The 26,641-nt window shown below is 41.9% G+C and overlaps 2 protein-coding genes and 1 pseudogene across 8 annotated transcripts in view; 1 reads left to right on the forward strand and 2 right to left on the reverse strand.

Moving 5' to 3' along the window:
• LOC139383086 (beta-galactosidase-1-like protein 2) overlaps nt 1-1,574 on the reverse strand; it is a 30,923-nt gene extending 29,349 nt beyond the window's left edge. The window contains exon 1 of one of the 2 annotated variants that reach the window (XM_071127393.1): nt 1,297-1,574. The gene's annotated coding sequence lies outside the window, so the exon portion shown is untranslated. The remainder of the gene's footprint in view (nt 1-1,296) is intronic. The other variant, XM_071127394.1, reaches the window with a different exon arrangement.
• Nucleotides 1,431-23,460, forward strand: LOC139383087 (beta-galactosidase-1-like protein 2; annotated as a pseudogene).
• The window catches only part of LOC139383088 (galactosylgalactosylxylosylprotein 3-beta-glucuronosyltransferase 1), a 117,125-nt gene continuing 113,923 nt past the window's right edge, over nt 23,440-26,641 (reverse strand). For 5 of the 6 annotated variants that reach the window (XM_071127395.1, XM_071127398.1, XM_071127397.1 and 2 more), the window contains one exon: nt 23,440-26,585. The gene's annotated coding sequence lies outside the window, so the exon portion shown is untranslated. The remainder of the gene's footprint in view (nt 26,586-26,641) is intronic. The other variant, XM_071127399.1, reaches the window with a different exon arrangement.

Consider the following 26,641-nt stretch of genomic DNA (forward strand, 5'->3'; position numbering starts at 1 on the left):
AGCGTTTCAATCGGTGACGTCACTTGCTCTGAGACCTTGAAGTAGTGGTTCCCCTTGCCCTGCAAGGGCCGTGGCTTTTGTGGAGCGATGGGTAACGATGCTTCGTGGGTGTCAGTTGTTGAGGTGTGCAGAAGGTCCCTAGTTCGCGCCCGGGTATGGGCGAGGGGACGGTTTAAAACTTATACTGTTGCATTGATGCTGTTGACCCGGATCACTGGTTGCTGCGGAAAAAGGAGGAAGGTCAAAAGGGGGGTGAGTGTAACGGATGTGAAACGGCTAGCTTAGTTAGCGTGGGCGCTAAATAGCGTTTCAATCAGTGACGTCACTTGCTCTGAGACCTTGAAGTAGTAGTTCCCCTTGCTCTGCAAGGGCCGCGGCTGTTGTGGAGCGATGGGTAACGATGCTTCGAGGGTGACTGTTGATGTGTGCAGAGGCTCCCTGGTTCGCGCCCGGGTATGGGCGAGGGGACCGTTTAAAGTAATACTGTTATGCTGTTGTAAGTAATGCTGTTGACCTGGATCACTGGTTGCTGCGGAAAAGGAGGAGGTCAAAAGGGGGGTGAGTGTAACGGATGTGAAACGCTAGTTTAGTTAGCGGTGGTGCGCGCTAAATAGCGTTTCAATCGGTGACGTCACTTGCTCTGAGACCTTGAAGTAGTGGTTCCCCTTGCTCTGCAAGGGCTGCTAGCTTGGTTAGCGGTGGTGCGCGCTAAATAGCGTTTCAATCGGTGACGTCACTTGCTCTGAGACCTTGAAGTAGTGGTTCCCCTTGCTCTGCAAGGACCGTGGCTTTTGTTGAGCGATGGGTAACGATGCTTCGTGGGTGTCAGTTGTTGAGGTGTGCAGGTCCCTAGTTCGCGCCCGGGTTGGGCGAGGGGACGGTGTAAATTTATACTGTTACACTGGCAACCCTGGTTACATGGATAAAACGTTTTCCCCATTACAATCTAGTATAAACAGTAGGCTATAGCACCAAATGGTAAGATTCCTGTGTTGCAAGTTCGCCTGACCTGTCTTTTTACTGATTTTGATGTAAGGACAACACGTGATACAATATATTGCAACTATCCGTTTCATAGTGCCTATTGAAAGCGAGCAATATTTTACGCCTAACACGGACAATGTAAACTAAAGGCTACTTACTGCCTGCTGAAAATCGAATTATGATAGCCTAATGAGAAACACTGTGAATTTTGTCAGAACTAACAGTCAGACTTTCCACTTGCATTAGGTTTGGAGTTGTGTGTAATTCGGGTGAAAATGTATATTTTAATTTATTATGGTCTATAGCTCTCACCTGTATTTTCCCCTTGAGTGAATCGCCTGTATAGTATTATTCCTGTTCTTCCGGTGTGGTCTTTGAAGGCGTGGGCTGTCAAACCAGCTGTTGCAACGCTGTAACGTTATTCGTAAACCATTTTTAATGCGTCCATGGTCGTCAGGCTGTCTCTCATACGACAGTGGTATGCCATTCTCGGATATATTTTATTTTAATTCACACAGTAAGGCCAAAGATTGTTGGAACTAAATCAAGATAAACCACAGCCTGTCGTTTCAAATGGAAACAAGGGAGTCATGGTGGGCAGAACAAGTAGGTGGGCAGAGCCAAGCACGAGCTAGCGAGACCCTATTGGTGCCTTATAACCTATATTTGCATATTTCTGTTAGGGAACGCCTACTCTGCGAAGTGCTTGTATACAACGCATTTTTTTATTTTTTTTTACATTGGGAAGGGGTAGAGTCTAAAAAAAAATATTCGACTCTGTTCGTAAAATATTATAGTTTTGGGAACAGAAAAATGTTTTATCGATGAGAAAATGTGCAGAATGTCGGACAAAAGCCATCTCGTTCCATCTTCTACTACCGGCTAATGGGCTTCCTCTCAAGTGGGTGGAACTACCAAGCGGATGCTTCACATTTATTCATCCGGTGAAATAGCTGTCTCATCGTTTTGTCTGTGATAAGACTTTATGGACAGGTCTCGAGAGTATGTACAAAGTTATGTCCTATTTGTTTGTTTTTCCTCATGTTTTCATGTACCTGCAAATGCATCAATAGGCAACCAGTATCCCAAACGGACCCTTTAAAAACTGGTTATTTAAAGACAATCTATTATAGGTAATGCTATTAAAGACCATTCATAATGACAAAATATTATCAGATTGTTAAATAGGACTACAAATGTGAGAAATAATATACAATCAATACTTTTGATAGTCTAGTTAATACAAAGCCATTCCATATCTTTAATTTACCCCATCATGAACTTTCACCTGACCCACCTACTATGGACATTAACCTTTGTGTAGACAAACACGTAGCTTGTGTGTTGCCATTTGTTATGGCTCAGTTCAGCACTCATTCCACAGTGCAACAGTGTGAACAATTGACAATGTACTTCTCACTCATATTCAAATATAGATTTCCATTCTTGTAAGACGAGGAGTAGCATGTATGTAGCTTATGCTGAAAGCTTTGTTGATTTATCTAAATCTGTTGGGTGTGTCTTGTATGCTTGTCACAATAATTATAAATACTTACTTACTCACCTTAGATTGCCATTGTTTAGTTCCTATGACTCCTATCTAGTCTAACTTTCTGGTTTGACCAGCAGTTTGTCTTTCTCTTCCAGCCAACACCCAGAGGTGGGGAGAATGAGCCAGAAAGAGGGTCTGAGGGCCAACTCCTTTCAGTTCACTCTAGAGGTAGAGCCCTTTCACATCCTGGGGGGCTCTATCCACTACTTCCGCATCCCCAGAGCCTACTGGGAGGACCGGCTGCTGAAGATGAGGGCCTGTGGGGTCAACACTCTCACCACGTAGGTACACACAGAACACCTCATGTTCTCTTATACCACCACTCACTGCTGCTCTACTATGGAGAGATACTGAGAATGACTGCTTTATCTTTCAGATATGTGCCATGGAACCTTCATGAGCAAAAGAGAGGGGTTTTAAAGTAAGGAAGACGTTTATATGATTTTGTGATAAATGTTTGATAAAGCTGTTGAGCTTTGTCTCTCTGCTTTTCTCTGTGTCTCTCAGGGCGTACATTATTCTGCGGGCAGGACCCTACATCTGTGCTGAGTGGGACTTAGGAGGGATGCCCAGGTTAGATGTTCCCAGATTTTAACATTTTAGCCCAGGTTGGTTTCAACTCCCTGTTGGATAGGTCCCCTATACGACATCTCATCAATTTTTCCTCATCAATTTTTGTGATTCTCTTTTCCAGTGTGGTGTTATTTCCCTTGACTAGTCAGTTATTCAATCAGCTACATTGGTGTTTACAGTCAGGTCTCTGTAAAATAGTTACAGTCCCACATTCCTTAGTAATGTGGATAAATAGAATTATAGATCTAAAGGGAAAAAACAATATTTCTCACACACAGAGAGAATGAAAACAGTTATTTCCTGAGTTTCCCCCTTCAATGAGAGTCATTTGACTGACTCTGATCATCATCTAAAATTGATTGAGGAAGGGTAATTGATCCAGAAATATCCCAGTATGTACCACTAGGTTAACCCGATTATAGATATTTGGAAATCCATTAAACTCACACTGTTATGAAGCACATTAACAATCAATGCAGTCATTATGCATGAATGCCATCAGTGCAACCTGTATTTAAAATGTAACTGCATACATTGTTGATAACATTAGAGTTAAGTATTGCTTTCTTCCTAGTTGGTTGCTGTGTGATCCAGAAATGAAGTTGAGAACAACCTACCCAGGTTTCACAGAAGCAGTTGACTCCTTTGATCAACTCATTCCAAGAGTTGCACCATATCAGGTAATCTTTTCTCACTTTCTCACTACTCTTCTATTAATTACACTAGGGTTTCCATTTTTTCTGTTAATTTGTGGTGGTTGTTGATTATGGCTATCAAAATACAAAAATATTCTTAAAATGTGAAGCTTGGTGTTTTATCAATCCCAAAGGCTTTGAAAATATATGCTTGACTTATTCAGGAGTCATTTTAAAGCTCTCTTCTTATTTGATTTATTATTTAAAACTTTCAGTACACCAAGGGGGGCCCAATTATAGCAGTTCAAGTGGAGAACGAGTATTGCTCTTATGCAAAAGATGTTGAATACATGCCATACATAAAATAGGTAAGACAGTGCAGTGCATCTGCTTTATTACACACACACACACACACACACACACACACACACACACACACACACACACACGCACGCACGCACGCACGCACGCACGCACGCACGCACGCACGCACGCACGCACGCGCGCGCGCTCACAAGCACACTGTGCATCACTTTATCTTGATTTCACTACAAATATTTGCATTTGCAATAGTAGGATATCTACTTGGAAATATGAGCATGATTGAAATTAGATCCTTGTTCTAGACACTATTGTCCAGTGGGATCGAGGAGCTGCTCCTGACCTCAGATAACCAGAATGGGCTGAAGCACGGGGGAGTGAATGGAGGTATTAAACTGACTTGACAAACAGACAGACAGCTGCACAGAAGTAGAGCCTCTGGCCCATCTGACACTGCAGTCTCTGCCTGAACTGTAGTTGTTATTCTCCCATAGCACAAGGCCTCTGTCTGTGCCAAGGACAGATGTGTGTGTGTGTGTGTGCGTCAGGCCGCTACTGTTAGGCTTCATTAGAACTGCTCCTTTATTAGTTCCCTTTCCACTTGAAGCCTAAACACAAAGGAGATCGATGAGATGAGGGAATGTGCTGTTTACCTAGATACAGATTAAGCTCGGGAGAAAACAAGGCAAAAATAGGAACTGTTAAAATGCAAAGCAGTTTCCTGAGCATGGAAGTCACTGTAGCATCCCACTGGGCACACACTGGTTGACTCAACGTAGAGTACATAAAGTAATTGCATAATATACAGCGTGATAGTATCCCACTGGGCACAGACGTCAATTCGACCTCTATTCCATGTTGGTAATTTCAATGAAATGACATTCAACCAACGTGGAATAGACGTCGAATTGAGCCCAGAGGGATTCGAGTACCTGGATGCAATTCAAGTGAGCAAATGTATTGACTTGTGTTCAGACGATCATCTACTGATATTTATCATTAGATTTATCCAGCTCCAGCTTTGTAATTGATCAGTTATTCAGTTTCATCTGACACCTGTAGATAAAACAGAGGATATTAGCTATTTAGTCTTAATCTGTGTAATAAATTGCTTTGAATCACAGTCTTGGGATGCCTATAGTCTGGGCACAGTTTTTCAGAAGTTATCTGATCAGCAATCGGAAAGGATTACATGCATAGAAATAGCTATGCATTTAATCCTATCCGATTGCCAAAATCCAATCAGATAATAAAATAAACAACTGGGCCCTGATGTTCAAGGAGTAAATACTGTGTCTACAAGGAGTAACATATATTTAGTTTATTTCTACTTCTCTGTTGAACATTCCCCTTCCCATTCTTCTAGCCCCAGAAGTTCAAGATGGTGATGGAGTATTGGTCTGGGTGGTTTGACCTCTGGGGTGACCTTCACCATGTTTTTGCTGCTGAGGGTAAGTCAAGCAGTAGGATCTCTTTGCCACACCGCATGAGTCACATTCAATAGATTGGTCACATGGTGCTTAGCATATGGTCAGTTCTCCTTTGTGGTATGTTTCTGTCAGAGATGAATATGCTTTCCATGTGTGCTCGTTTCCAAGCCAAGCATCATAAACCAGAGTTGGTCTTGTTTCCCCCTAAAATTCAATTAAGATGCACGTAGTCAATTTCAGCTGAACCAAGCTGTCTTTTGTATACTGTTTATACTGTGTTATGCTTTTTACTGGCCTTCAGTGTCTAGAACAGGGCTCTCCAACCCTGTTCCCGGTGAGCTACCATCCTGTAGTTTTCACTCCAACCCTAATCTAGCACACCTGATTCTAATAATTAGTTGGTTGATAATCTGAACCAGGTTAGTTACAACTGGGGTTGGAGCGAAGACATACAGGAAGGTAGCTCTCTAGGAACAGGGTTGGACACCCCTGGTCTAGAACCTTAAAAATAAATGGAAACTGCAAAGCCCCTATTGTTAACCTACATGCACTGTACATGTGTGCAGCTTGTTAGATACGAGTGACTCAGCCCCTCTCAGAAGGGAACAGTACAGTATGTGAAAGGGCCACTGACTAACCATTTAATACACACACACACACCAATCACATAACACTGTAGCCACTGCTAGCTTTGAGATACTGTGGCCATATATTACACATTACATGATGGTGAATCCTTAAAAAAAAGCTTAATTTTCAAGATCCTCTCATTAGACAATGCATCACTGCAGTAAATACTTGACAGTCGTCACACAGCTTGGCACACAGTTGTAGATGTGTATTAATGTCATGAAGATTCTTCAGACTGTCCTTATGTTGAACAACTGCCACTGATAACTCTGGTCCTCAGGCCTGGTTTTGTCCTCCTTTCATTGCCACCAGCATCCATGTCTATCTCGCACACACAGGGTGCTAATCAAGTCATGCTCTGTCACTCCATGCTTGTTATTCATTATCCCGCTGCCCTTGATTTAAATCAGTAAAGTCAGATCATTTTGAATGTCTAATTAAACACGTCATTATGTCCTATGACAGAGGTTCCCAAACATTTTCACTCGGGGGTGGGGGTTTTGAGCTTATTTCCTGAAATTCTACAAATTTTGTCATGGGGTGTAAAGAACATTTATCAGTTTTTAACGCAAATTTTATTGCAATTCTATACATTTATTGAAGTATGTGCATTCAAGTGATATTTGAGTGACAAAAAAATTACAACAATATCTATGGGCAAAAAAAGCAACATAAAAAAACATTAGCTTCTTGGGCTAGTTGATCTGGACATTTCTGACAAATTATAAATAGCTCTCTAAGGTATGCAATGACTAACGGGACAAAATAAACTGCTGATGAACTACCCAATTTCGAATTTGCACCTTGTGATTTCTAGTATTATGACTTTCAAGAGTTTAAAGACGGACTGAGTTCCTTGAAAAAACACACCCCACAGTTTGGGAATCACTGTTCTATGCAATATGTGTAGCTAGTCAGTATTGTGAAGGAGGTGATTTTGAATGGGGATCTGGTTGTCCCTACAATGAGTTATAGTTACATGTAATAAGGTGTGGCAGGGTTTTAATCCATATTGCAATTGAACTGAACACTTATCTCCCTCACTAGCTTTAAGCACCAGCTGTTAGAGCAGCTCACACATTACTGCACCTGTACATAGCCCATCTATAATTTAGCCCAAAAAACTACCCCCTACTGTATTTATTTATTTTGCTCCTTTGCACCCCATTATTTCTATCTCTACCTTGCACATTCTTCCACTGCAAAGCTACCATTCCAGTGTTTTACTTGTTATATTGTATTTACTTCACCACCATGGCCTTTTTTTTGTTGCCTTTACCTCCCTTATCTCCTCATTTGCTCACATTGTATATAGACTTACTTTTCTATTATTGACTGTATGTTTGTTTTACTCCATGTGTAACTCTGTGTTGTTGTATGTGTCGAACTGCTTTGCTTTATCTTGGCCAGGTCGCAAACTTGTTCTCAACTTGCCTACCTGGTTAAATAAAGGTTAAATAAAAATATCGGCAATAGGATGCTTGGAACGAGGTCGGTTGCTTGTCAAATGTTATCATACTTTTTGTTTTACATTGGGCTACCTGCCACAGTTCTTGTATATAGAGGTAGAGTTTATAGCAATGGATATGATACAGCTCTTACTCTGTCTCTATACCCACCAGTAGTGAGTTCTCATTTGTTACCCTCTGTTTGGCAGACATGGTTGCTATTGTGACGGAAATCCTGAAACAGGATGCATCAATCAATCTCTACATGTTCCACAGAGGAACACATTTTGGCTTCATGAATGGGGCCTTTGCAATTGCCACACCCATGCCTAAGCCAATGGTAACAAGCTATGGTACATTCTATTTGCATATTTATATTACTTGCTGTCCACTTGTTTTATAATCAATGTGTTCTCATAGTTGATCTTGTTATTTCGCTTTATTGAAACATAACTCTGATAAGGACTTTACACCAGCCATTTATACAAGCAGGATTACAGTAATATACTGTCACTTTACTGTTAGTAAAGGCCAGTAGATGGTGCTGTCACTCCTCCACAGTGCTTGACCTCAGGCTGCATTTTAACACTCACTGCATAATTAATTCATCAGCTAATTAAATGCATGGGAAATGTAAATGAAAGACGGCATGATGGGTTTTATATCCTCTTTGCAACTGTCGACACTGTAATGACCTTGCTCCTCAGAGGAGAATGCCGTTGATGTCAAACATTAGTAACAGTGGCACATTGGCACCTGCTCTTTGACCTTCAAGTTTAACAGTAGTCTCTATTTACATTTTATTTCCTCGACTGCCTCTTGCCTCTATCCAAACTCCTGCAGCCGCATCTGTCAAGATAACCACAAAATATGTCTCCTGCTGGCTTGAGATGTTTGATAGGAGCAGAGAGAAACTCATCGGACACGGGAGGAGGTATCCCCGCCTCTCGCTCCTCGTGCCTCTTGCTGTTCTGATAGTGGCATTATCTTTTCAGATTACGATGCTCCATTATCTGAGGCAGGGGATTACACCACCAAGTACACTCTTCTGAGGAATGTATTGAGCCGCTACCACAGTGAGTGTCGCCGTGAGGGGCTCTTCTTTGTATCGTTCTCCAAAGTCAGTTAGTAAGGCCCTATGGGGAACATTGCGTCTGTCTTGACCAATCAGAGATGAGTATGTGTGAGATTGATGCTGGGTATGGTGCCCCCCCCCCCCCCCCCCAGGACTATAGTACAGCAAGGATAGGAGGGGGCATCAGATTAACGGTTTAGGAACATCTCCCACCCATCAAACATACAGTCAGAACAATTTTACACATATCCAGCCTAGGCTCCCGGTAAACTAAGATCTTCAGGGCTATCTTAACGCGTTTCATCCTTACGTTGTGCAGTATGTAGAACAATGAGCATTGGCCTGGATGAGAGCAAGCACTAAAGCGTAGGAGAGTGTCTATGTTCTATTCAGCACCACATATACATTACCTAATACTGTATTTAGATCCTACTTGATATCTGCTGTTTGGCTCTCAGCTCATGAGTCATGCATACCCTGTGAAAGTAAGTAGCCTTGCACGAGCCATGGCTTTTGCGGGCAGGAGCCTATGTCCTGTTTCTATAGCATCAGGGACCTGAATGTACAAGCACACCTAATTCTGTATTTAGAACCTACTTGATATCTGCTATTGTTTGGCTCTCATCTCATATGAGTTTTGTGAGGAATGCGTAACCTGTGGTCACAGACTAAAACATTGTCTATAATAATTGTCCATGATTAGAAGGAAAATACTTTCAATTGAATATCTAACACTTGGTTTAATAACAACATTAAATAGTCTTGTTTTTCAAAAAGGACAATAGTCGGAGCAAATCAAACTTTCTTTGTCATATGCGCCGAATACAACAAGCGTAGACCTACCATGAAATGCTTACTTACAAGCCCTTAACCAACACTGCAGTTCAAGAAGAGTTAAGAAAATAATTACCAAATAAACTAAAGTAAAAAAATATATAAAAAGTAACACAATAATATAACAATAACGAGGCTATATACAGGGGGTACCGGTACCGAGTCAGTGTGCGGGGGTACAGGTGAAGTGGCTATGCATAGATAATAAACAGCGAGGTGCAGCAGTGTACAAAACAAATGGAGGGGGGTGGGGTCAATGTAAAAGTCCAGTGGCCATTTGATTAATTGTTCAGCAGTCGTATGGCTTGGGGGTAGAAGCTGTTTAGGAGCCTTTTGGTCCTAGACTTGGCGCTCTGGTACCGCTTGCCGTACGGTAGCAGAGAAAACTATTCTATGACTTGGGTGACTGGGGAATAGATGTTGTCGTGCCCTCTTCACAAGTGTCTTGGTGTGTTTTGGACCATGATAGTTTGATGATGTGGACACCAAGAAACTTAACTCTCTACCTGCTCCACTACAGCCCCGTTGATGTTATTGTGGGCCTGTTCGGCCCGCCTTTTCCCGTAGTCCACGATCAGCTCCTTTGTCTTGCTCACATTGAGGGAGAGGTTGTTGTCCTGGCACCACACTGCCAGGGCTCTGACCTCCTCCCTATGGGTTGTCTCATTGTTGTCGGTGATCAGGCCTACCACTGTTGTCTTTGCAAACTTAATGATAGTATTGAAGTCGTGTTTGGCCACATAGTCATGGATGAACAGGGAGTACAGGAGGGGACTGAGTATACACCCCTGAGGGGCCCCAGTATTGAGGATCAGCGTGGCAGATGTGTTGTTGCCTACCCTTACCACCTGGGATCAAGTTGCAGAGGGAGGTGTTTAGTCCCAGGGTCCTTAGCTTAGTGATGATCTTCGTGGGCACTATGGTGTTGAACGCTGAGCTGTAGTCAATGAACAGCATTCTCACAAAGGTGTTCCTTTTGTCCAGGTGGGAAAGGGCAGTGTGGAGTGTGATTGAGATTGCGTCATCTGTGGATCTGTCGGGGCGGTATTTGAATTGGAGTGGGTCTAGGACATCCTGGAGGATGCTGTTGATGTGAGCCATGACCGGCATTTCAAAGCACCAAATGGCTACCGACATGAGTGCTACGGGGCGGTAATCATTTAGGCAGGTTACCTTCGCTTCCTTGGGCACAGGGACTATGGTGGTCTGCTTGAAACATGTAGGTATTAGACTCGGTCAGGGAGAGGTTGAAAATGTCAGTGAAGACACTTGACAGTTGGTCAGCGCATGCTTTGAGTACACGTCCTGGTTATCCATCTGGCCCTGCAGCTTTGTGAATGTTGACCTGTTTAAAGGTCTTGCTCACATCGGCTATCGAGAGCGTTATCATACAGTCATCCAGAACAGCTGGTGCTCTCGTGCATGCTTCAGTGTTGCTTGCCTTGAAGCGAGCATAAAAGGCATTTAGCTCATATGGTAGGCTCGCGTCACTAGGCAGCTCGCGTCTGGGTTTCCCTTTGTAGTCCGTAATAGTTTTGAAGCCCTGCCACATCCGACGAGCGTCAGAGCCCGTGTAGTAGGATTCAATCTTAATCCTGTATTGACGCTTTGCTTGTTTGATGGTTCGTCTGAGGGCATAATGGGATTTCTTATAAGCATCCGGATTAGTGTCCCGCTTTCAGCTCTAGCCTTTAGCTTGATGCGTGTATTCCATGGCTTCTGGTCGGGATATGTACGTACGGTCAGTGTGGGGATGTCGTCGTCGATGCATTTATTGATGAAGCCGATAACTGAGATGGTATACTCCTCAATGCCATTGGATGAATCCCGGAACATATTCCAGTCTGTGCTAGCAAAACAGTCCTGTAGCGTAACATCCGCGTCATCTGACCACTTCCATATTGAGGGAGTCACTGGTACTTCCTGCTTTTAGTTTTTGCTTTTAAGCAGGAATTAGGAGGCTAGAATTATGGTCAGATTTGCCAAATGGAGGGCGGGGGAGAGCTTTGTATGCATCTTTGTGCGTGGAGTAAAGGTGGTCTAGAGTTTCATTTTTTTCTCTGGTTGCATATTGACATGCTAGTAAAAATTTGGTAAAACATAGTTAAGTTTGCCTGCATTAAAGTCCCCGGCCACTAGGAGCGCCACTTCTGGAAGAGCATTTTCTTGTTTGCTTTTGGCCTTATACAGCTCGATGAGTGTGGTCTTAGTGCCAGCATCGGTCTGTGGTGGTAAATAGACTGCTACGAATAATATAGATGAGAACTCTCTTGGTAGATAGTGTGGTCTACAGCTTATCATATGGTACTCTACCTCAGGTGAGCAATACCTTGAGACTTCTTTAATATTTGACAGAGCAGTGGTTAAAAGCCAAGGTAATACGATTTGATTATGCATGTGGCAGGAAGTCCAAATTGCACAACATTCTTTAAATTGAGCTAAATCTTAATACACTTTTCCCAAAATACCAATCCACTGTAGAATCCAATAACATGAACATTTCAAGTTTATATAACTGCAGCTGAAGATAACTTTGTCAGGCAGCTCACACAGCTTACACAATATCAAACAACAGCAAGAGTGTGAAACTACAATTTGCTCCATAAAAATACTCTGCTTGTAAACACAGAATGCCATTTCAGGGCTAGGTGATTTCTGCCACCCATTATCCACTTTTGAACATATTGGGAGGGGAGCACTTTCCACCAGTAACCCCGAGTGGCTTCAGGTTTCTCAGTGCTTCAACACCTTAAAGAGTGCTGGAGGACATCTCTTAGAAAGCAGCAAAAAATCACCTCAAACAGTTGGAAAAGGGAGGATGGGTATGATTGTGTGATGTACTACCAGCTGCTGTCAAGCTCAGATGCTTTCCCAGAAATGATCTTAAAAGCATGGGTTATTTCCTGAGTCACAGATGTTTCCACTTCTGTATTGATCTAGAGTTGTCATTTGTCACATACCACTTTTATGCAGAGGTCAAAATTATCATATGAAATGATTATGTTGTGACAAAAATAAATTGATGTAATTGTCTTGTAACTGATCATTTATATTGTTACCTAGCAACCGCTCAGTCTGAATAAACAGTTCATTTTCAATATATAGCTAACAGTTAGGAGCTCTATTTTAACAAACCTAACGCAATGGTAAATCTAAGGGCAGGCGGTAGCGCTATAGGTTCAGTGGTATTTTTTATATTTTCACTATTACTATTATTGGCGCAGTTGCTGGCGTTGGCGCGAATGGGTTGAGTTTTGATGATTAAATAAGTTGTGTGTGTGTTGAGGCTTTTGCCCATTACTGGCCAATCAGAACGTGCTAAACATGGCGAAATATGTGGTTGCTTCAAGTTGCATATCTACGGTATTTTACGTATTACCTTGGAATCAATTCCAATGTTAGTTCGTTATAGTTTGTTAACGGCTTACAGAAACGAAATAACAAAATGTAGACCTATCTTTGCTAAATACGTTAACTTGAACCCATATGCAGTCCACGTTGTTCTAAGTAATTGCATGGCTTCAGTAGCATTCACACTGAAACAGAGACTAGGCCTACTGAACATTGCATTTTGTCTGAGCATGGACATGCCAAACATTGTCAATAAGAAATATTAATTGAATTATTGAATAGGCCTAAAAAGAGAAAAAATAATTTGAATCAAATTCTAAACAAAACAAAAAGTTGTTATCACTAGATACACTTAAAGGCAACATAATGTCTCCCTGTGGGCATATACTATTAAAACAACGCAGACTATGGAGAGTTTTACGCACATCCAAACTTTTCACAGGAGCTGGATAAAGATCCAATATAAAGAGAAAGCAGGAATGTCCACTCACCGTTAAACTGCCTCCAAATAGGCTTATTATTTATGAACATAATTGAAACCATTTTACAGATCACATCGCGTTCACACATCTCCAGAAGTTGCATAGCATGCGCGCTACGGACGTTATAACCATAAAACCAGGAAGGTGAATCATTCTAATAAGATTGTTTGTTTTTCGTAACATTTTATTACAACGAATCTTTTTTATTAACAACAATAAATAAATACATGTAAAAATGAATTGATATCATAAAATCAGCAGGATAAAAAGACACTCATTGCTGTTGAACCAGCAGTTATAGTAGTCCTAAGGCAGGGCTTGGGTTTTGAGCATACTGTTTGAAACGGAAAACATACAATTGTTACATGTTACAGATAACTTCTAAATACGAGTTTCACCGGTATTTACCTGAGGTTCTCATATCTCGTTTCCTGATGGGCATGAAAAGTAGCCTACATGGAGGGGGTTTTACGCATGTCCATAACGGGACCTACATGGCTAAAATAATGTGGTCCTGCCTATAATGCATAGACAAAAAGGGAATATCAGCTCAGTGTTTTACTCCTCTCAAACTTTATATTTTAATAATGCTTTTGTGATTAAGATTTTTTCCAAGTGGTCTCAGGAGCCAAACCCTTTATCGAAAGTTGACTACTTCGTGATTGCATTGGGCAGGGGGAAAAAAGCCTTAATTGAGAAGAGGGTTGGTTTTTACGCAAATAAAATTAAATAGCGAAAAAGCATTAGTTTTTATGTTTCTAAATAAAGTATACAGCACATTCGACTATGCGCATAAAGGCAGTGTGCGTCACGGCTGGACAGGCTGCGTTCCGCTGTCAATTCATGCCATAACCATCTGCATTACCACTAAAATCTGCTTTAGGTTGATCGTAAATATCCCCACCAGCGGTGCCTGAAATTAGCACTTTTGATCATGTTTTAAGGACACGTCTAAATTATTATCCCTTCTGAGTGCTAGCTTGCTTGATATAAGAGGGGTAAATTGCCGAACCTTTCGTTAGGCCTGGAAAATGCTAGTGCACCAGATTCTACATCAAATCAAATGTATTTATATAGCCCTTCTTAGATCAGCTGATATCTCAAAATGCTGTACAGAAACCCAGCCTAAAACCCCAAACAGCAAGCAATGCAGGTGTAGAAGCACAGTGGCTAGGAAAAACTCCCTAGAAAGGCCAAAACCCTAGGAAGAAACCTAGAGAGGAACCAGGCTTTGAGGGGTGGCCAGTCCTCTTCTGGCTGTGCCGGGTGGAGATTATAACAGAACATGGCCAAGATGTTCAAATGTTCATAAATGACCAGCATGGTCAAATAATAATAATTACAGTAGTTGTCGAGGGTGCAACAGGTCAGCACCAACGAACATGACGAACTTGCTAACTACTGTGCTTTTGACACTAGTGGCGCTTTAACGCCAGCCGAAAATAGAGCCCTTAGAGTGCATTGATGTTCCTAAAACCCTCTGCTCATGTTGGAAAGGGGGGGGGGGGGGGGGGGGGGGTAGGACGATTCGAAGGGACTGTGACTGACAGGGGCCCTACAAAATTATTAGAACAATATTAAATTATTAACCTATTCGAATTAATATCATATATATATTTTTTTTTATAACGTTTTTTTTATTTTCTTGTTTTTGGCCAAAAGTAAACATCCAGAGAGCCTCTGTATTGGTCCATAGTGAAATAGGCTACTTTTGCGCCCGAACGATAGTTACTGAATATCTTCACAGAAAATTCGGAGTGTTTTTAGCTGACATTTAATCAATGCAGGCAAACTTTTAGCAAGCTATTCAAACTAAATCAATTGTCCCTGCCCCTGCCGGGTGCCAACAGATGCAGCTTCAGCCTCAGCAGCCCTGTCTCCCCATCCCCATACCTCTGAACCAGCTCTGTCTCCCCATCCCCATACCTCTGAACCAGCCCTGTCTCCCCATCCCCATCCCTCTGAACCAGCCCTGTCTCCCCATCCCCATACCTCTGAACCAGCCCTGTCTCCCCATCCCCATACCTCTGAACCAGCCCTGTCTCCCCATCCCCATACCTCTGAACCAGCCCTGTCTCCCCATCCCCATACCCCTGAACCAGCCCTGTCTCCCCATCCCCATACCCCTGAACCAGCCCTGTCTCCCCATCCCCATACCCCTGAACCAGCCCTGTCTCCCCATCCCCATCCCTCTGAACCAGCCCTGTCTCCCCATCCCCATCCCTCTGAACCAGCCCCGTCTCCCCATCCCCATACCCCTGAACCAGCCCTGTCTCCCCATCCCCATACCCCTGAACCAGCCCTGTCTCCCCATCCCCATACCCCTGAACCAGCAGTGTCTCCCCATCCACATACCCCTGAACCAGCCCTGTCTCCCCATCCCCAAACCCCTGAACCAGCCCTGTCTCCCCATCCCCATACCCCTGAACCAGCCCTGTCTCCCCATCCCCATACCCCTGAACCAGCCCTGTCTCCCCATCCCCATAACCCTGAACCAGCCCTGTCTCCCTATCCCCATACCCCTGAACCAGCCCTGTCTCCCCATCCCCAAACCCCTGAACCAGCCCTACTCCCAACTGAAGGAGGTGAGCAGAATTGTGTTGAATGACATGTCAGTGTGCATAATTGCAGGTACTGCAATGCGTTGAGGACAGTAATGTGATTCTCCAGTCAGGAAAAATCTCACTTGACACAGAGACAGCCAATATCAGAGCCTTAAAGGAAGAGATGCAGGCTCTTAGAGATGGATGGGAGTCTCTCCTGTCTGAGGCAACACTGATTGCTACGCAAATGGATGTTCCACCTCAATTTAGCAAGGAACACAGCCGCCAGAAGAAAAGAAAGAGATTCCATGATGAGACATCTCAAGAGGAGACAGCTCAGGGCAGTGCAGCAACGTTTTTTCAGAACAGTGTTTTTTACTGCTATGGACAACATAAGTGACTTGGGCACTAGGTTCCACACCACTTCAAAAGATTTTGAAGAATTTTCTGTTCTGAAAGTTGGGGAGATTAGTGAGGATAAAGTCCCTTCTGTGTGCCAACCACTGATCATGAATTATTCCAGAGACCTTACACCTGAGTTTCAAAACGAAGTAAGACACCTGAACACTGTATATGCTGCCACTTTCCCCCCTAACTTGTCCCCTCTTGGTCTCCTGAATGCAATTTGTAAGATGCAGCTGCAAAGCATTTTTGGAAAAGTGTGCATTGCTTTACTTATATTTTGCACACTGCCTGTGACGGTTGGTGGCGAGAGAGCTTTCAGTAAGCTTAAACTGAAACTATTTTAGGTCCACTATGTCCCAGGACAGGCTTTGCAGTCTTGCCATGCTGTCCATTGAAAGTTAGTTAGCTAGAAAGCTGGACTTCAAAGTCTTGATCAGTGACTTTGCTAGCAAGAAGGATTGGCACTGGGCTCTTGGTGAGTAAGGCTGAGCAAGGACCAGTGATAACTGTTAAATGGCATGGCTATGGATATTGTATCACTACACACATGATGTCCACAGGCTGAGAACAAGACTGAGAATAAGATAGATCTCAAAGTATTGGCCCGATTGCCATAAAAATTGTTGTGCACAATCAAGACCCCTTGTGGAAGAAACCTATTGATTTGGTGATCACTTGACCTTTCCTCTAGCGCCACCATCAGGCCTTTTCATTTCCATTTCGTTTTTTCCATTTCCACTTTTACAGCTGCTTATTTTCTAGTTGGTATGTATACTTAGTTCAAAAATCGGCTGCTGATTTTATTTGGTTTGTTATATCATTCTATAGATGATTAATGTTAATTTATTTTAATTGAGGAGTTTAAAGTATATTTAAGTTATATTTATTTCAAGTTATTCATTAATGTTAAGAGAATTTTCAATTTAAGAATTTTACCATTACAATTACAATTAGACTGTAAAAGGCCTTTAGCACATTTCTTATAGAGGGTATCAATCAGTCTTGTATCAAATAGTGAATTCCACTGTATGCAGAATGTTGCATGCATGTCTGCTCAGTTTTATATTTTCACAGCTCACTGTCAGTAAATATCATACAGTAAATATTGGACTACAAGAGAGTTGCAAGCCTGCAAAGGTAGTTATTTAAAGCTTTGAATGGGTCAATTGGGTTCTGGAGGTGTGTGGTTACAGCAATTATGCACGGTTGGTGTGGCCTGTTGTGGTGGGGCCCAATGTGATATCTTTTCAAGGGGCCCAAAATCCCTGGCGGCGCCCCTGCTCAGGTGAGAAGCTTCCTGAGGTTCCCTCTCTCCAGGCCAGGAGAGTGTATGAGCCTGTCATGATTCAGCAGCATATGTCACTGTGGGAGAGCCTGCAGTTTACTGAGAAGGTGAGCCGCCAGAATTGGTTGTATACTGTATCCCTATAATTGGTTGTATACTGTATCCCTAGACCTCCTTACATGCTCTCTTCATTTTTTATTTTGTGGGCAGATGCAGCAGCACGTCTGGTACTTGCTTAGACCATTAATTATTCACTAGCCGCTGCTGTAATTTGCTCCCTTCTGAGACAATTATTTTCACAACATCTAGATCCAGACACACTTGTAGAAATGTTTTATTTCAGATTTATGGTAATTGTCTGTCTAAAAATAGAGCTTGACCTTTATATTAAATATACAGTGCCTTCAGAAAGTATTCCTACCCCTTGACTTATTCCACATTTTGTTGTGTTACAGCCTGAATTCAAAATGTATTTAAATATATAGCTTTGGCCACTCAAGGACTTTCACATTCTTGTTCTGAAGCCATTCCAGCGTTGCTTTAGCTGTATGCTTGGGGTCATTGTCCTGTTGTAATGTAAATCTTTGCCCCAGTTTAAGGTTTTTTACACCCTGAAACAGGTTCTCATCAAAGATGTGCCTGTGTTTGGCTCCATTCATTGTTCCCTCTGCCCTTACCAGTATCCCAGTCCCTGCTGCTGAAAAGCATCCCCATAGAATGATGCTGCCACCACGGTGCTTCACGGTAGGGATGGTGTTAGACGGGTGATGATCTGTACCTGGTTTTCTCCACACATAGCGCTTTGCATTCAGGCCAAATAGTAACATGTTTGTCTCATCAGACCATATAAACTTTTGCCTCATGCTCTGAGTATTTCACGTGCCTATTTCCAGGCTTGCTGTCATGTGCCTTTTTCTCAGGTGTTGCTTCCGTCTGGCCACTCTCCCATAAAGCCCAGATTTTTTAAGTGCTGTGGAGACTGTTGTCCTTCTGGCAGTAGATATGGTGTTCTTTGGATGCAACTCAGCATTCTTTGCCCTCCAAACACGACGAGTTGAGTTTTTACCAAAAAGTTATATTTTGGTTTCATCTGACCATATGACATTCTCCCAATCTTCTTCTGGATCATCCAAATGCTCTCTAGCAAATATTCATACGGGCCTGGACATGTACTGGCTTAAGCAGGGTGACACGTCTGGCACTGCAGGATTTGAGTCCCTGGCGGCGTAGTGTGTTACTGATGGTAGGCTTTGTTACTTTGGTCCCAGCTCTCTGCAGGTCATTCACTAGGTCCCCCCGTGTGGTTCTGGGATTTTTGTTCACCGTTCTTGTGATCATTTTGACCCCACGGGATGAGATCTTGCGTGGAGCCCCAGATCGAGGGAGATTATCAGTGGTCTTGTATGTCTTCCATTTCCTAATAATTGCTCCCACAGTTGATTTCTTCAAACCAAGCTACTTACCTATTGCAGATTCAGTCTTCCCAGCCTGGTGCAGGTCTACAATTTTGTTTCTGGTGTCCTTTGACAGCTCTTTGGTCTTGGCCATAGTGGAGTTTGGAGTGTGGCTGTTTGAGGTTGTGGACAGGTGTCTTTTATACTGATAACAAGTTCAAACAGGTGCCATTAATACAGGTAACGAGTGGAGGACAGAGGAGCCTCTTAAAGAAGAAGTTACAGGTCTGTGAGAGCCAGAAATCTTGCTTGTTTGTAGGTGACCAAATACTTATTTTCCACCATAATTTGCAAATAAATTCATAAAAAATCCTACAATGAGATTTTCTGGATTTTTTTTCTCTCATTTTGTCTGTCATAGTTGAAGTGTACCTATTATGCAAATTACAGGCCGCTCTCATCTTTTTAAGTGGGAGAACTTGCACAATTGGTGGCTGACTAAATATTTTTTTGCCCCACTGTATGCCTCATCACGTAGATCAGAGAGCTACGGAAAGTTCCTTGGAATATCTTATATAGACAGGTGTGTTTCCTTCTAAATCATGTCCAAACAATTGAATTGGCCACAGGTGGAATCCAATCAACTTGTAGGAAATTGGATGCACCGGAGCTCAATTTGGAGTGTCATAGCAAAGGGGTGTGAATACTTATGAGATATTTCTACATTTCAATTAAATTTGCAACAATTTCCAAAAATTATGTTTTCACTTTGTCATTATGGGGTATTGTGTGTAGATGGGTAAGAAAATAAATGTTGAATTCAGCATGTAAGACAACAAAATGTGGAATAAGTCAAGGGGTATGAATGCTTTCTGAAGTCACTGTATCATGTAATGTATAATCATGTCAAATTAGAAAGAATGTTGTTGTTGTTTTGTCCTGCTGTAGCCCTTGAAGTCAGAAACCAGTCAACATGGAGAACCTTCCTGTCAACAGTAATAATGGTCAGTCCTATGACTACACTTTATATGAGACCACCATCAGCAGTGGAGACCTTCTGAACTCCAGGAACAATGTTCGAGACAGAGCCCTGGTGAGTACAGACAGACACCGCTACATGATATTATCACATCATGTAATTATGTCATGATATTAGAAAATGTCAAGTACCCTATGATGCACACACTGTCAGTAAATTATTTCTACTAATAAACTTGTCTCGTCTTCTAGGTGTTTGTGGACTAACTATTTGTTGGAGTTATGGACTATAAGATGCTGGAGTTTGCACTGCCTGATGGGAAGGTGTAGTGATAGTGTGTTTCGGCGACAGGTAGCCAAGCGGTTATAGTATTGGGCCAGTAACCGAAAGGTCGCTGGCTTCGAATACCTGAGCTGACAAGGTGAAAAATCTTGCAAGGCAATTATTCCTAATTTGCTCAAGGGGCACCGTACTACTATGGCTGTCTCTGTAAAACAACACATTTCCCTGCAGCTATCCGGTGTATGTGACAATAACACGTTATTTTATTCTATTCAGTCTATAGGTGTGCTGCTGAGCTGCTTTCTAAACTGGCTAGTTTATATTCAACACCACATGATAGAGGGGAAAGCTTCTGGTGATGCTGATAAATGCGGTAGTCACTAAGGTGCCAGGATTAAGCCAACAGAAAGTTTTCACACAAATGTTGTTCTAACAAAGAGGAATCGCAATCACTAACTTTGCACCTGCCTGTTATTGGAAAACAAGTCCACGCTGCTTACCCTATCGCACAGAAGCAGATTGGACTTGATCAATTATTATCTTCAGTTCAACTGAGAGCCACGTTTCCTCTATTGTCTCTAGTTAGTCTACTTTGCATTGTGGACTGTAGATGGTATGTCCAATTGTTTCCACATCTTTTATGTACTTTCCATTGAAGGGGGAGAGGGCATTGAGTTTACTTGTGGATAACTCTGGGAGAGAGAACTGTGGTAAACTCCTAGATGAACAGCGTAAAGGTAATTCGATAGTTTTACCTACTGTTTCTGGGTCAGTGATAGCCTTGTGGTTGTATAACTAGACACATATATTGGTAAATCCTTTCAGAATAGGTGCTCAAAAGCAGCGAAATAACCACAATGTAGAATATCAAAGACCGCCTTGGCTTATTTTTTTTATTTTTCAGTTGACCAATACCCCGCTACGAGACTTTATCATTCATAGTCTAGATATGAAGCCTGGCTTTGTAAATAGGTTTGTACTGATCATGAACATCTTTCAATTTCCGTCCCCATGTTTATTTGTTCTGAGTCTGTCATTGCTCCTGCCTAGCTCGGATTCTGTTGATTATCTTCTTGGTTCTCGCTGAGCATAAAAATACAATGCCAGATTGCAGAAATAACAGATTTTTCATGTGGTTTCCCACTACCATGTTAAAAACCCATTATAATCAGCTGAGAAATTAGCGCTGTCTTGAAAATGCTTGCCCACTAAGAACAACACTACATCTAAAGATCAGAAGTGGAATAAAAACATTTATTTTTCCACGACTAAAGTCATGCTATTGTACACTCTCACAAATGATCTCGTTACATTAATAAATATGATGAGGAATCATATTAGTCAGTGATTTCCTGTGTTATAATAGGGTGATCTTGTTTCAGACTGAGTGCAGCAAGCCAGTGGAACTCAGTCCCCCAGAAGCCTTCCTTCCCAGGGTTCTTCCAGGGCATGCTGTATGTGGACGGCCATCCCAGAGACACCTTCATCAGACTGCCTGTGTGTAAAGCAGCCCAACAGGGTCTGTGCTTATGAAAGAGAGTCCCACCTGTCCATATTTTTTATTGATGTGTAGTATAGTAGGACTATCTGGTTTATTGATAGCTAGTGTAGTAGGCATATCACACATCAGACCAACCTAGACCAACATGAAAGAAGGTCCTAGAGAAACCCTAAACTCTGACATGCTGACCAGACCACTCACGCACGTGCTAATTTTGTCCACCCACACGCAGGTTGAAATATCAAAACAAACTCTGAACCAACTATATTCATTTTGGGACAGGTTGAAAAGCATTAAACATTGGCAATTTAGCTGGCTGTTTTGCTGTTGCTAGCTAATTTATACCCTGGTATATAAACATTGGGATGTTATTTTACCTGAAATGCACAGGGTCCTCTACTCCGACAATTATTCCACAGATACAAAGGTAAACCGAGTTCGTTGCTAGTAATTTCTCCTCCTTCAGGCTTCTTCTTCTTCTGTAGACTTTATATGGCGTTTGACAAACCATTTTAAGGTGCATTACCAGAACCAGCTGGATTAGAATGTGGACCTCAGTTAATCTTTCAATCATGCTCCTAAAAACCAATGAGGAGATGGCACGTGGGTATATGCTCCTAAAAACCAATGAGGAGATGGGAGAGGCGGGACTTGCAGTTCATCAAGCGTTACAAATATAACCAAGTTCTATTTTAGTCACTGATTAGTGAATTCCATTCATAGGGCTGGAGTAAAGGAGTGGTTTTAACCAACGGGCAGACTCTTTAACGCCACTGGTCCAACGGTCCCCAGAAAACCCTCTACCTCCCTGGGCCTTGGCTTAACTGAGGAAATAATCAGATATTGATGCCGTAACTGTTACTGCCTTTCTGTCTAACTAGTTCCCTGGAAAAACACCCTACACAGGAGTTCACTCAGATGCCTCTGTTAGGAACATCACAGGTCAATAGTTTTGATGTACAGCTGCAGTGGCTGGGCCACCCCGTGGGTTTGATGATATTGAACTTGGCAGTGCTTTGTGGGAATAGTCCTCAGGCGACTTCTCTTCCCTCTGAACGTGTTGGTTCCACGCCTCGGCTGTATTGACCTCTGCTGTGATTCAAAGCCTTTTGTTGATCTCAGGTCATTTTTTTTGAGGAGCAAGAAGCGGATGGTAAAATCCAATTCGCCAGAAAGCCTGACCTTGGAATGACTGTTGACGTATAGTGAGGATGGCCTACTGGAATGGAGGTATGGTTAGGAGTTCCATCCTCTCACATTTTCACACTCTGCCTGCCATCAGGGACCTAGCTAGATAGCTACACAGAATCGATGCACATCATTGCACATGGCATTTATTTCCTGTCGGGAAGCCCCACCCTCTGAATGATCCAGACTAATAAAGCATCATACTAGAGCTTGAAAATGTAACTGTGCCTTCATTATATATGATGGGCCACTGCAGTATCTGTACTGCAATATCTGTTTTGTACTTGTTGTTTGTGCATTACCATTCCATATGTGTATTGTGAGAATTGTGTCAGAGATACTAATTTAGAGATTTCAGGTATTTTAATGTATAGGTGTTTGTCCGGATTCAAGGACACATCTACTTGACATTGTATTTCTTTGAATGGACAATTAAAACAAATACACAGATTGTTCTTTTGAGATGAACCAGTGACGTGTGATGGTGAATTAAACTGAACCATCAGTGCAGTGGATACTCTCAAATACAAAGACATTTGTCAAGTACTTCACTTTTCAGTTGTTTATTTTTCTTGATAAATGCCATATGGTATCTCTGAGATGGAGTCTTGAGGAGAAATGAACAACCTTTAGAGTTACATGCAGAAGAAGTGATTCACACAAGGATGGAAGATGACTGTGGATCAAAGTAGGTAAAGGAAGGGGAGGAAATAGTGATTTGCCCTAAGAAAGCATTTAGGGCCTAGTATGAGCCATCACCTTTGTTACATTATGTATGTACCACTACGAAGCTAAACACTGGATAAGGCTGTTCCATTACATTAAAGCCGTTTCTGATGGTCAGAACAGTATCGCTCGTTGATCGAACTGTGAGAGTGTGAGAAAGCCAGAAATGGAAGGAGAAGTTTGAGTTTTGTACCGTCAGAGTACTACAGCTAACTTATGATTATTTATGTGATTACAACAGTGTAGGCGCAAGCTCCATTAAATATCCAAGAGTTGAAATTGCACTTTCATTATGTATAACTCATGTCTTAGTGTTTTCTGGGTTCATCTCTGCTGGGCTCTCTAGACAGGCCCAAACATTTTTCCTAAAATCACATGAACATGAATGAACACAATCAATTCTAAGAAAGGTAATTGAAAATGAAGGCTATTGATGGCAATTGAAGTCAGAGCAATACAGAATTAATGGTAAGTAATGAAATGTTGTGTCTCAGTTGTTTGGTGTTGCCCACGAGCTTGTCTGTGTGTGGTTTCTGAACCTCAGTGGCTGAGAGGCAGCGATGAGAAAAGAGGGTGGGGGCAAACATGGGCAAAGAAATGTTCAATTATAATTCAATTTGACAAGAGGACATTCATACTTCAAATAAATACATAAATAAATATATTAATTTAGATTTTCACATAAATAGACAGACTTCACTTGACATTTTGGAGAATGGAAACAGATCAGAAGACATTGATTATTTCCTAATGATCTTAATGGTACTGCTGTGCAATCCAAAGCCTAAAGATGAGGTCAACATGAACGTTAACAGCCACACACATTGTTTGATCTCAAAACATTCGGTTTGACTTCCTCAATGAAACAATACTATTGAATAGAAATTATCAGAAATTCCATGTTGGTATGTCCACTTGACCTGATGGGGGAGCATATTTTTGTGGGGAGCCATATCCGATGGGGGAACAGTACCTGATGGGAAAAGCGTATTTGATCTCATACTACTTTGGATAAGTTAATAGTTAAGGTAACTATCCTGGTCATTGATATTCCTTTTTCATAGTTTGCCATTAGTGTTTTCCCCTACATTTCAGGTATAACTGAAGGATCAATGAAGAAATTGAAACGTACATGAAATCTTAATACTGTAGCTGAAGGTGTAGCTGAGCATGACACCAATTAAATTGTGCTTGTCATTAAGTTTTGCCTGCTATTGCCAAGAATTGTCACAAACCTAACTTCAACCCGTATATGGTACAGTTTTGTCAGGGCAAGAAACTAGGATTGAGAATTCATGGATAGAATGGTGTTGCAGACTGGCGTTCTAGCATGGGGTATCTTGCTAGCAGTTGTCCAAAGCAGAGGATCTTCTTCTAGTTTTCATGTTTTTTTTATATTTGATTTGCCTTCTTACTCGCCTACAGTTCATAGACCCATTAATGAATGACGGATGTTTCTTGGAAACATTTTAGCATGATTCTGTCTACCTCTGATGAAACTGAGGTTAAGTATTCAGCAACATTTCTACACTGCACTGGGCTTATAGATGTAGCACAAATATCTAACTTATGCAGATTTTACTGTATATCTCGACTTGTACTGTCAGTGCCTTTAGCTTGGATAATGTAAATTGCTTTATTTTGTCCTACTCTATTAGTTAGCTACTGTGGTTTTATAAACCAGCATACTATATGGCCATCTGCCAAAGTGCTCATCATTGGGTAATGTGAATACTGTAACATGGTTACGTTAGGTTTAACCCAACTTGGTGATGTGCCGTTATACTGTCCATGTCATGTGATGGAAAAACAGGAGAGAACATGTGCTATGCCAGTTGTCATACAGTGAGGTGTTATTGACAATGCCTAAGTCAATTCTTAGTTTTGATTTTTACATTTATATAAATACAGTTGTTACATTTGATCTAAGAGGACCTTACTATGAGTCCTCTAATTGTTCCTGTGTTAAATTAGTATGTACACGTGTTGCCACTTAGGAACACAGTCACTGGTGCTTTTAAGTGTTAAATTAAGTTTTGGGACGTTGACCTGTAACATTGGGTGCCTCCCAAGCATTAGGAGCCCATCTTGATGTCAGTTATTTCAAGTGAATAGCTTCAGTACACACTGAATTACATGTCTGAGAATGACACTGAAAATGGATGGTGCCACATCTTTAGCTTTCAAAATGGAGGCAAGAGTCAAGTCAATAGTATTGAACTAGCAAGAAAATGTATTTAAACACCAAAAACAAACAAATTAAATAAAAGCAGACAGTTTTAGTTATACAAAAAGGACATTCCTTCCCTTTTGAACTTTCAGTGTTTGCTGAAAGTAGAATTGATCTTCTGAGAGATGACTTGTTCGGATTCTCCATTATTGTTCGGTCTGAAGACGTGGAGGACATTTCAGTACATGTCTATTAAAGCTGTCCAGGGGCTCTGTGTTCAATCAGATCCTCCAGTCTCTTACAGACCCTACAAAGATCTCAGGATCTCATCCCCTGCCCTGTAGATCCACGTCTATAGAGGGAAAGACAATGGATATCTCATTAGCCTGTTCAGGCCAGTAATGTTCCATCTCATTGGCTGCCTAACTCCCTCTCTCCCTGCAATGTTTGTGTTATGCTGTCTCGTGTTAGGACACTACAGACGCAGTATGGTACCATGCAGGTTCCGAGAGCATCGATCTCCCGTTGATCCTTAATGACTCAGCTCTCACCGTCTGCTTGATGTTGGTGCTGCTAGCAACAATTAACCTGATAAATATTGCCATCTTGAACTAATCTGTGCTTTAATATGATACATTTGTACTGTTTTAATCTCAATATTAAAAGTGTTTAGTTTCAGTCAAGGGGATTAGGATTTTGCTCCCAAGGCAGTCTTTTCTGAGATGATTAAGACATGAACACTGTTTGCACTGGGAGATGGCCTCTTTTTCTTCTCAGGGTCCATATTAGACAACCACCTGGAACAGATAGTAGGGACTCACTGAGAAATTACACGCATTCATAATTAAGTCAA

The sequence above is a fragment of the Oncorhynchus clarkii genome, chromosome 24, assembly GCF_045791955.1.
Source record: "Oncorhynchus clarkii lewisi isolate Uvic-CL-2024 chromosome 24, UVic_Ocla_1.0, whole genome shotgun sequence".
NCBI classification, from domain to species: Eukaryota; Metazoa; Chordata; class Actinopteri; order Salmoniformes; family Salmonidae; genus Oncorhynchus; species Oncorhynchus clarkii.